This window comes from Alosa pseudoharengus, unplaced genomic scaffold (assembly GCF_046254945.1).
Source record: "Alosa pseudoharengus isolate Yale_2024_CS ecotype anadromous, Long Island Sound unplaced genomic scaffold, YU_APseudo_1.1 YU_APseudo_1.1_scf_5, whole genome shotgun sequence".
NCBI lineage: Eukaryota > Metazoa > Chordata > Actinopteri > Clupeiformes > Clupeidae > Alosa > Alosa pseudoharengus.
In genome coordinates this window covers 9845442-9857501 of record NW_027468837.1, presented here as the reverse complement: position 1 = coordinate 9857501, position 12060 = coordinate 9845442, and the positions used below count along the sequence as shown (strand labels likewise).

The 12060-nt window shown below is 45.4% G+C and overlaps 1 protein-coding gene across 8 annotated transcripts in view; it reads right to left on the bottom strand.

Moving 5' to 3' along the window:
• The window catches only part of foxp1b (forkhead box P1b), a 170590-nt gene that overhangs the window by 117520 nt on the left and 41010 nt on the right, over positions 1-12060 (bottom strand). For 2 of the 8 annotated variants that reach the window (XM_076267976.1, XM_076267977.1), the window contains exon 1: positions 5584-6518. The exons of the other annotated variants lie outside the window; for them this stretch is intronic. The gene's annotated coding sequence lies outside the window, so the exon portion shown is untranslated. Of the gene's footprint in view, positions 1-5583; positions 6519-12060 lie in introns of those variants that run through there. 8 annotated transcript variants of the gene reach the window in all.

Here is a 12060-nt window from a genome sequence, read left to right as displayed (position 1 = left end):
CGGGGGGCTGGGGGGGGGGGGGTTCAAACAGTTTGCCAGCTAGACATTAGAGTCATCCTGACACTTTATTAATGACCAGTGAGGAGGACTGATTCAGCATAACCTGAGTGTACAGAGAGCAGGTGTTCCTCCTGAGCAGTAATTTGTAACAGTGCCTTCACGGATCTCAAGAGTACAAATGTGTGAAAAGCCTTCAGAGCCTGCAGATGTAGCAGGGGAGAGCAGAGAGGAGGAAGTCGTCTTTCAGAAAAGCAGAACCGCTACAGGAGAGTCAGAACAGAGGAGCTATCTTACAATAGTACAGTAGCTCAACACAGTAGAGCAGTGGCAGCACTTGAAGGCTTCAGCATTGATTATACTCGCTGGAGGACACGCACATAGCCAGCTGCAGACACCTCAGAGGCCTAGTTATTATGATAATTATACTTAGTTACGTGTACTGGGCAGTCTGCTTGGAGACTGACCATACGCACTTGGTGCCCTTGTTATGTAGCGGCAAATCAGCACCGTTACAACAAAATCAGAGGGCGCCCCTGTGTCCGTGCAGGGCCACGAATGCACACTCCGATGACGCAATTTATGCAACGAGGGACCCTAGCTGAGCCTCACGTACTAGCAGATGCACAAAGCACAAATCTGGCCAACGAGTTAGCAAACAAGCGTGTGGTGGAACCATGAGAGTACCTGGCCAGGGAATGACCAGGCTCTAACCAAACAGAGGCCACCAACACGGTTGCAGAGGCTTTGGCAGCAGGGTAAGAACACTACTGTAGCTACTCTCTTCAGGGTGCATGAGGCGGTGTGACATTGGAGGCTTATCATATTCGAGCTGTGCTGAGGACAGCACTTTTATTTCAGACCCTCTCACTCTCTCACTCACTCATAACAGGCCTGTTTGAAGACCAGTCAGTTGGGCCACTGTGGTATTGTTGGTGGAGGTCAAGGGAGCTCCATTAGTGCAATCTAACATACAGTACACACTATTGCAAATCATAACACCCCCCCCCCCCCATACACTCAAACACAGACACACACACACACACACACACACAGAGACATACACAAAACAAAGAACTGAAACAGAAAAAAGAAAAGAACCTAAACCTTGTTTTTATGGTAAACAGATGAGTGCCAACAGGGCAATATCTCACCTGCATTTGAATAAAAGCATTAGAGGGTGGCCAAATATTACCAATAATATACACACACATGCACGCCAGCGTCATCGCCAGCGTACACACACATGCACGCCAGCGTTCTCACTCTGTTCTCACGGTTTTTCCTCCTTTTGCATTTTGACAGTCAAAATTGTGGCCAAGCTCATCGGCAGGCTGCAAACATTTAACCACAGCTCAATATCACACAGGACACTGAGAAACTATCAAGCATGCGCGGGCCCACCTCTCCATTAATTATGTATCAAACGTCCTTTTTAGAAACAAAAAAAAGAAAAAAACAGTGGTCAGTATTATATTTTGACTGGACATGGAGAACCACCACTCCACCACACACACACACTCCAACACACACACACAAAGAAAATGGAGAACGGCCGTTTTCCTATTATCCACATTCATTAGCCTTCAATTAACATATCATCAATGCCACCATAAATCAATAGTGACTGGTGACAAATGACAAATATTTTCATTTTAAACACCTAAACATCATTAATTCAAATCACCTGCAAAGCGCCTTGGGAGCTAAATGAGTTTACCACAAAACGCAGCACATCCATTTAGATGAATGCTCCGCGTCGCTAATGAGGGGAAGTGTTTGCATCAGGCAGGAATGGAGAGGAGGTGGAGCAGAAGAAGGTGGAGGAGGAGGTGCAGAACAAGGGAAAGGATGGAAGAAAACAAAAGAACTGGGACAAAACAGCTGCACATCTCTCTCTCTCTCTCTCTCTCTCTCTCTCTCTCTCTCTCTCTCTCTCTCTCTCTCTCTCTCTCTCTCTCTCTCTCTCTCTCTCTCTCTCTCTCTCTCTCTCTCTCTCTCTCTCTCTCTCTCTCTCTCTCTCTCTCTCTCTCTCTCTCTCTCTCATGCATGTCTTGTAATACCTAAATAGATAATTGTCTCCATTTCAGAGCTGCATATCAGTGTGGCGGAGCTGTTTAAAGTGGTGGGGGCTGGCGGAGCATGCAGGGCGGCTAAATAAGCCCCCGCAGACCCCCCCCTCCCGCTGGGCCGCCGCCGCAACTCTCCAGGAGCAAAACCAGGCCTAGCTGTGATGATTACCCAGAAGTCTGTGGGACAGAGCGTGTCAAAATGCAACACTTACAAAAAAAACAAAATAAAGAGGAGGTTTCCTTGCTAACTGCCATACTGCTGGGCTGGCTGCTTTGAATGTGGGAAGGAAATCAAGACAGGACTTCTGGCCGTCTTCCCTTTCCTCCTAAATGACGGTGCCATGAGTGGACCTGCTCACCTTCTAATGAGAGTTCTGAAAAGCTGGCATATCTATACCATAACACTGGCAACATATGAAGTGGAGCATAGCGGAATACATACCATCATACCATCAGCTCATTATATTGAATTCTGACCCTGCTGTGATATCAATTACAGGAAAGGAGAGGTGATTTCAACATGGGTTGTTATTTGACACACTTCACAGTTTCAAGTTAGAATATCCAATGTTATAAGTGCTTAATGGCTGACAAGAAACCAAACTATTGAAAGGGAAGAGGGGCGGGGCTACACCACACCCACAGAAATGATCAACCAATACAGTCCTTCCATTTCCCCCTCCTTCATTCTGTGAAACCATGAATGCTGGCAAAGCAAACACGCACGCTACAATATGAACACGCTTCTCTCATTTAAAAAAAAACACAAAAAAACCACGAGAGGCTACTCTTTTTGTACACCCAACACAGAAGGTCAGAGGTCAGCCCTCCGCAGTGGCGTCCTCTCACACATCTCACACGTTCGCCGAGGACTCACAGTTTTTTGTTTTGTTTTTTTTTTCCCCTTGAGGGATCACACGTGCAAAAATATGAATTCCTACTCCACTGAAAGGCATCAAATCCCAACAAAAGGCACACATCCACTCCGCACGCCTCTTCAGTCCATCTAATGGACCAGCTCTTTACTCACTTCACGCCGCGTCCAAATAGAGAGAATGGAGAGGAGGGGAGAAAGGGAAGGGCCCCATGAATATTTAGCACAAAGTAAAGTTATTCCATTAATTACCCGCCCGCGTGCTTCATACCATATCGGTGGCTACTTTTGTACTGGCCCCGGTAATGAACTTCCACACGTCATTACCATATTAATTAGGGCGCGACTCAACGGCTGTCAATAGGACAGGCCTTGTTTTTTTTGTTTTTTTGTTTTCTGCCTGTGTCCTGAGAGCCACAAGGCAGGAGTGCTCAGCACAGTACGCCATGTCAACAGCCTGGACACTTTATCTGCCATTTATCATAGTAGGCTGCTATACAGACAACAAGTAGAAGGAAAAATACACAGAGAGACACACACACACACACATAAAGACACACACACACACACACACACACTGTGTAACACACACACACACATACATACAGCAAGGCAATTGATTCTTGTTTTGTTTTGTTTTGTTGATTTTTTTTGTTGCTGTAAAAGTGCTAGGAAGTGAACATTTTTGAAAAGGCCTTGAACACGCTGGCGTGGGCACTGGGATCACACAGTGATATCTATATTCAGTCCATTTGTGTTTGTGTTCAGGGTGTGTGCACAAGAGATTTTCCAAGTCACTGTCTGTGTCCTGAAATACAGGAAAATGTAACGCGTGACTCACCCAAACACAAGACCAGCTGTTTACGGACGGCCAAACAAAAGGGCTGACTCCAAAAAACTTTTGGAGCTTAGCTTTATTAAGACAGCCTAGTTCAAATGAAAAATCAAACGATGTCTCATAAAACAGCTTCAAAAAAAGAGAATGAGCGAGAGAGAGAGAGAGAGAGAGAGAGAGAGAGAGAGAGAGAGAGAGAGAGAGAGAGCAATACAGCCAAGCCACCCCACCCCACACTCATAAAAAAAATGACTGGCAGGGGGCTGACATTATGTCCTACACCCACACAAACTGTAAACAATAGCATGTTTGAAAAAAAAAAATGAAATGAAAAGAACAGAGGAAAAAAACAACACACAAACACACGCCAATTAAAGGCAACTTCTCTCAGACCCTGCTTTGCCGAGGAGATCTGTGCGGCTGAAGAGAGAGAGGAAAAAAAAAGGCGAGGGGGAAACCGGGCAGTCTGCTGAATGTCAGCTTGTCTGATCCTTGAGATTTTTTGGACCTGCCCTCACGTTCTGCTGAGCTAAGAACAAAGTACACAAGAGTCCACACAGAGAGCTTTGCCGCCTTAAGACCAAGGAAGTGGAATTTCACTTCTAACCCAAAACAAACAACGCAGTGCATTTCTTTACACTATTGAAATGGGAACAGGCTACAGTGTTCCCCCTGCCTGGGGCAAGTCAAAAAGAGGGAGAGAGAGAGAGAGAGGGAGGGAGGGAGAAAGAGGGAGGGAGGGAGAGAGAGAGAGAGAGAGAGAGAGAGAGAGAGAGAGAGAGAGAGAGAGAATGGCTTCAACTCGCCTTTCATTCGGATTCCAGCAAAGTAATCCTGAAGACAAAATACAAATTTCAAAACCTGTGTAACAGTACACATGTGTGTGTTTTGAGATTTCCAAATTAGAATTAAACTTTTACTCAATGAAAAAAGGGTACAGGGAAAACTGAAAATTGTTCTGATTCACACCTGAATATAACCCTACTACACACAGGTTCAAAGTCACACAGCATAAAACAATACAAAACCCCGAGCTCATGGTTATAACAAAGACTAAGCTTTCTGGCAATACTATGCAATTGTAATTTTATGGCCAAGTCCTTTTCCACCCTGTCAAACAGGAGGACTGTCAATTCTCTCCAGCGAGATCCCGTTTCCACCTTCAGCGGTCTCCATGGCAGTCTCCTAACCTGCCACAGATCCAGGACGCTATTAATATCAGCATACCGCACGTTTCATTTCCCTGGACGAAGACGGAGCGGCAGAAGCATGAGGAGGAAAAATCTGCTCTGGTCTCATCAAAGCAGATTCACCACTCACCCTTAACACACACACACACACACACACACACACACACACACACACACACACACACACACTTTCTCAACAACCCATACCACACCAGAGCACATGCGCGTGCACACACACAGGCACATTAAGTCCACTTCTTTACATCCTGTGTGTATTAGTGAGAAGTAGTGTGTGTGTGTGTGTGTGTGTGTGTGTGTGTGTGTGTACTGTGGCAGGAGCTGAATGAGGTAGGCAGTCAGCGCAGATCCTGCAGCTATTTCAAACTCTCCAATGAGGCTCAGCCATAGCAGAACAGTGAGCACACTAGCAGTCCACGCACTGAAAGGCTAAGAAGGGAGGAGAGAGGCACACAGACAGAGAGGAAGAGTGAGAGAGAGAGAATGTGAGTGTGAGGGGGAATGAGAGAGGGAGAGACAGAGTGCGGGAGAGAAAACGAGAGAGAGAGAGAGGAAGCAGAGCGAGGGAGACAATGAACAAAGTCTTTAAAGACTTACCAGCGAACAGTGGACGCGTCTCATTACATGAATGGCTATTCTCCAGCCTGAGCCAGCGAGGGGGTGGAAAAAAAAAAACACACACACACAAACACCAAACGGCGGCACGGTACGACAGTCGCGCTATTTCACAACTCCTAAAACTGGAGTAGAGGCACTCGTGCGACAGCAGATGTGTGCTGTAGGTGCTTTTTCAGTCCGTCTGTCGGTGAACTACGGCTCGAGCTGCACTGTGTGAGTGAGTAAGTGAGTGTGAGTGAGTGTGTGTGTTCTGAGGGACTGGAGGTATGTGGTCTAAACACAACAAAAGCCGGTGACTTGTGCTAGATTAAATATGCAGGAAGGGGCCCCTTTGCATAAACACAAACACTCAGCAAATGAGGCTTTGGCACAGAGCAGACGCCTGCTGTGAGCCCCTACCTGTCCTGGACAGTTTCTACGTCTTTAACTTTTTTTATTCTCACTCATTTTTTATTATGTTTTTCTATCTTTCATTGTTTCTATCTTTCTTTCTTTCTTTCTTTTTCTGTCATTCTCGCAATAAGGAGTTCTAAGAATATTGAGGCCTGGAAACCAAGCACACAGTTTACTTTTTCTATGTTTTTGTTATAGCATTTATTAACATATAAAGCATTTACTAACATTAATATAGTATAGCATTAACTAACATTTATGCATATTAGCCTGTAGTAATATTTTTGACATATCTTTGCCTTGTTTACTTTTAATTTGTGCAACAAACACCTGAAAAACAAAGAGCCAAGTAAACTAACAACAAAGTTAAAACAATTCCATAACCAAGCTGAAATATAAAACCTTTGTGATCTTAACATCTGAAGCCGTCACTTTCCATGATTTACTATAACGGACGAATATTCAAAGCTCAAGCATTCATATGAGGCTCTGAAAATATTTGCATGCATTAGGAGTGTCAAATGAATTATTCTGTGCGAATGTCTCAGAATGTGTCTGGTGGAAGTCTATTAAGTCGGTCCTTTCCTCTCCATACACACTGTCCCACACTCTTTAACAGACACCTCCTAGTGGATGAACTGGAAATCGTATGAGATTCAACAGAGAGGAGGGAAAAAACCCTCAATAAAGTAATCCTGTGCAGCTACTATTGTCCAAGACTCAGAGTCCATAGACCCCACTCTTTCACCCTCCTTCCATCCCCCCCCCACCCTCTCTCTCTCTCCCTCCTTCTCTCTTGGGAGATGAATGCCGACTGACGACAGGGAGAGACTCCTGGAGAGTGGCTGTCTGAAGCTGCCAGTCTTCATGACTAAAACTTCAAGTGAACCAGAGAGAACAGGAGCCCGAGCCCCGAAGAAAATCTGGAGCCCTGCCTCAGATGCTGAGTGACACATAACTGATGTGCCTAGTCAAAGATGTCATTTTTCGAGCGCCTCGCACCGCGAGCAGGAGGAGAGGAGAGGGGGAGACAGCGAGAGGGAGGGAGAGGGAGGGAAAGAGAGAGAGAGAATGGGGGGGGGGGGGGGGTAGACCAAGAGCAAGGAAGGGAGAGAGAGTGAAACCAAAAAATAGAAAGGGGGAGATGGATAGTGAGAAACTAAAGGGAGACGGACAGACAGAGAGAGAGAGAGAAAAAGAGAGAAAGAGAGAGAGATGAGAACAGAGGAGAGCAGAGACAGGGCAGAGTGCAAGCGAGACGGCTAAAGAGGGAGAGAGAGAGAGAGAGAGAGAGAGAGAGAGAGAGAGAGAGAGGAAGAGGGGGGGGAGAGGGAAAGTGCAGAGTGCAGAGCACACGGCACAGAGAGCAGAAATGGGACCTCCAGAAAATAAACAGGGTGTAGAGTTTCAAAGGCAGGGGGACACAGGCATTCCATTGTTCAAGCCAATTATCAGTGGAAAATAATAACAGCAGATGGGTCCAGAGCAGCCAGCCACTGCACAGCAGATGAAGGAAATGTGAGAGATGGAGAGAGGGAGAGAGAGAGAGAGAGAGAGAGAGCAGGAGAGAAGAGAGGAAAGAAATAGGGGGAAGGGGACAAGGAACTGGCCTAACAGTCCTGCAGCTACACACACACACACACACACACACACACACACACCAGATGTGAACTTCCTCAAGGACAGTTAAATATGTGCTCTCCGGCCTGAAGTGCCGCAACATGCCTCACATACACCAAACAACCATCCGCCACTTTCACAACGGAAAATAAACATCAGAAAGTGCAAGAGAGAGAGAGACAGAGAGAGATAGAGAGAGAGAAAGTAGAGAGAGAGAGAGATAGAGATAGAGAGAGAGAGAGAGCACACAAGCAGTCGACCCCTCGGAGGATATGTGTGGGCGTGCCCATTATGAGTGGACTGGGTCATGCTGCAGGACTGGAGCTGCACTGCTGGTGTGAAATGCAGCTGTGTGCCTTTAAATGAAAAAAAAAATTGGAATTCAACATGTAGGTGACACCGGCGAGGTAAGCAGCGGGATTGGTTTGAAAAACAGGTGAGAGATCTACTAGGCACCTGTCAAAGGAGCCGCAATATTCACACATTCTGTGTGTGTGTGTATGTGTGTGTGTGTGTTTTCCATTAATTCCAGTAATTTCCATTATGTTGCAATTTACACATTTGCACACTACCGTCCATCCCATCCAGTCCAGGAAGCATATGCAGTACTCCCGGCACACTTTTAGAACATTTAGAACACTTGCTCATGTCAAATAATTGGCTAATACCTTCCCTACTGCATGCGTTCATGAACTGTCCCCTTTTCAAAATATATATTACGTTGGGTTCCATGTCTCTGCCCTGTCCAACTAGCATTAGTTAAACAACGAGCCAACATGGCTCCACCAAGCAGCTTTGTGCAGTGTCAGTCATTTTTTATTGACACTACTTTGTCAGAGAACGAAGAGGGCAGTGTAACATAAATAATCGTTGACTAATTGTATATTGATTTGAAGTCATATTGCCAAACCCAATCAGTCATTTTTTATTTACAGTAGTTTCGCGGAGAGCTATGAGGGAAGTGTGAAACAATGTGTAAGATAAATAATCATTCACTAACTGTAATCAAGGTAACCGTTTGAAATAATCAGGATATTGATCAGGCCACAGGCCGTCTGCCCCCAGGAGGCGTGATGTCAGTGCTTTGCACATCGTCCATGTCCCACGGCAGGACAGAGAAGGTTCCAGAGGTGCTGGCACAGCAACACTGGGAGATGTGTGACTGACAGCTCGCCCAGTCCAACGAGGAGCAGGAGAGAGGCTCCGCCGCGTTTGTGCGTGTGTGTTATTGTGTGTGTGTGTGTGTGTGTGTGTGTGTGTGTGTGTTATTGCGTGTACATCTTGTCTAGGGGCGGGCGATGGCCTCGGATAGCGGCACAAAAGATCTGCCCTTCCTTTTCAGAGGAGAGAGAAAAGTTTTCGTTTCATTAACTCAAGACTAAAGCGTAATTATCTCCCCACAGACCTTAATCACCAGCAGATGGATAATGGAACTGAGAGCTCTTTCCACTTCACTCATTCAACTTCTTCTTGGTTAGGGCTGTTTTTTTTTCCTTTCATTTTTCCCTCTTCTCCTCCCTTCCCATCCTGATCTCATCCCCCATCCCAACCCAACCCATACCCAGCCTTTTAGATAAGATTAACCAATCAAATAATGGCAACAGATAGCAGCAAGGGGCAGAGGAGAAGAAAAAATACAACTTTTTTTTTTCCTTTTTAAAAATGGCCTCTGTTGTCAAAGCAACAAAGCCTCTTATGTTATCTCTCGAGACGGTGAACTCTTGCTGCCGGGGGGAAAAAGGAACAAAAAATACTGTTTCCTTTGCCTCGTCACAGACAGCAGCGCTGACCTCCATTCATGCCTTTTCTGTGTCTCATCCGACAGAGATGCCCTCGGAGGGGGCACAAGAGAGGGTGAGGGTGAAGGCAGCAGACCAGTGCCACGTCTGCCCCATCGGTTAAGCAGAGAGAGAGAGAGAGAGAGAGAGAGAGAGATGTGCGTTTCTGTGCAATCAACCGTATTGTAATAATAAAAATAAAAAAAAGAATATATATATTATATATATATATAAATATGGATGCATGCAAACAGAGGGTTCCATAATTATTGTATACAGCATCAGGAAGAAACTAAGAGTGCTTGAAGGTGCTCGTAACACCAGCCCCTCTCTGAAGAATTCCATGCACAGAAAGAGCGTGTGAAAGAGAGGAGTGTTTATGCGTGTGTGTGTGAGAGAGAGGGAGGGAGGGATGGAGGGAGTGAGAAAAAGAAAGAGAGAAACCCTAGATTTAATTAGCTAATAAAAATAATTGCCATTAGCAAAATCTCATCGAAGGGTTTTGAAGCATTCGGCAGGAAGGGGGGTTGGTGTGTGTGTGTGTGTGTGTGTGTGTGTGTGTGTGTGTGTGTGTGTGTGTGTGTGTGTGTGTGTATAAAAAATCGCCTTATTTTGGAGAAGGCCAAAGACAAAGGATTTTTAAAAGCGGAAACTTGCAGGGCAGCAGTCTTTCCGTGCACTGACACGGAGGTCGACTTAATTAGACTATTGTCATTTTAATCAGGGCAGTTTCGCGGCCATCGCTTCCCCTCAAAAGAGCCGGCAGACTTTTAAAAAACGGCACTCGCCAGGGCCTGCGGTCTCGGGCGGAGAGTGCCGACTGGTGCTTTCAGGGGCGCTATGCTTTTAATGAGCCAACGCCAAGGAAACAAAGGCACCCGGAGTATCACCAGGGGAAAGTGCCTACAGCCCCCCCCCCCGCCCCGCTCATGCCTCTGTTCATTTGAAAATAATTTAAATATCAAATATTTGAAATAATTTGCTTCTCCCTAGCTATCAGATACTGAAAAGAGTGAGTCTTTCATGTCGCCTTTATTATGTTCTTTAACAGGAATTAGAATTCCGGGTGAGGAAGGGAGGGGGGGGGGGGCCCATCAAATGTGATCGCGTTTCATTGAAGTGGCTGGCAATTATTCTCATGTAATGACTTGCTTTCAGACCTCTCTCATTGTCTTATTTACCATTCCATAAACAATTATGCAATGCACACAGAAAAAAGGCTATCTATATGTCATAACAGCTTAAACCAATTGGAAACTACAAACTGCCAGAGAACACTTACCCAGCACACAAACAGTTTGAATGTGAACTTGAAAGTGGTGCATCCTAAAGAAGCATATAAGACAAAAAACATCACACACACAGACACACACACACACACACACAGCTATAGAAGCAATGAGTTGTTGAATATAAATGAGTTGTGAAAGAAAGAACGTGAAGATCAGGCCACTATTCTCACTATTCAGAAGGGGTCACTCAAACTGCCTAGGCAAATTCATTCAGTTACGCTATCTCCTTAACAAGGTTTTATGATTGTAGCACTCCGTAACCAAAGTCGGTTGGTGGACTTCTGTTGGAATATCAACAAGGCCCTCTAATCGCAGGCTTGTGGCGAGTCTGTGAGTGTGAAGAGGGAGAGTCCCGTCCAGAAGCACCCATTTACACAGGTGAAGGAATGAACAGTTAAATGGGCCTAGAACACTCCAAATGCTCATTTGGAAAAAAGGAGAGGAAAAGGCACTTGATGCCTTGATGGGCTAGGACATCCCAGGGATTCATGTTGTCTGGGAGACCATAAACTCATGGAAAGAAGTGGATTTTTTGTGGATGTTTCACACATACTGTATGTAAAACATTTTCAGATGTACCTTAGGGAGGGAAATAAGTAAGTAAGCAAGTAAAGTAAAGAAAGAAAGAAAGACAAAAAGAAATGGTACATATTTGACCGTCAGTTTCCCCTTTGACTGGGGACAGTCAGACACAATGGGGCATGTGGTCCCTGTCTGCACGAAAGGGTCATCACACCGACCCCAACCTGCTGCCCGGGCCTTCCGTCCACTGGCTCACAGCATAGCCCTGGGACCAGCTACCCTATTCCATCAGTTACAACAAAGACAGAAGCGCTGGATAGCTTCATGCATACTTGCCACCGTCCTCCTCCTCCTCCTCTTCCTCCTCCTCTTTCCTCAGCTCTCTCTGCTATATCTATTTATGATTAAATTAATAGGTCTATAAGTTAATAGTTTTCAACATTGATGATAAATATTTCAGAGAGTGTTAATATTAATTTGATCAGATCAGATTAACTTCATTCAATAATTCAGGGCATGCAAATCAATTATTCAATACAAAGAATGATCAGCGAATGTTGGGAGTCAGCCCGAGCGACCAGCAAGTGCTGGGAACAAATCAAAACTCTTTCAAAACACGATCCCCAAAAAGCCTCGGAGCTGTAAACATCCCACAACTTCCTGATGTGTTAATCTCATCAGATGACAAGTCGGAAATCCGTGACATCTACGGACAGGCAGCTAATTGCTATGGAAACTGCACTGGAAATCTTGCCTCGTTTACAGAGGTTTTACGTGGCACGATCCAGAGCGCTCAGCCTGATGTAGTGGAAACACACAACAGGTCGTTTGGTGTCAATCTAATTCAGGGG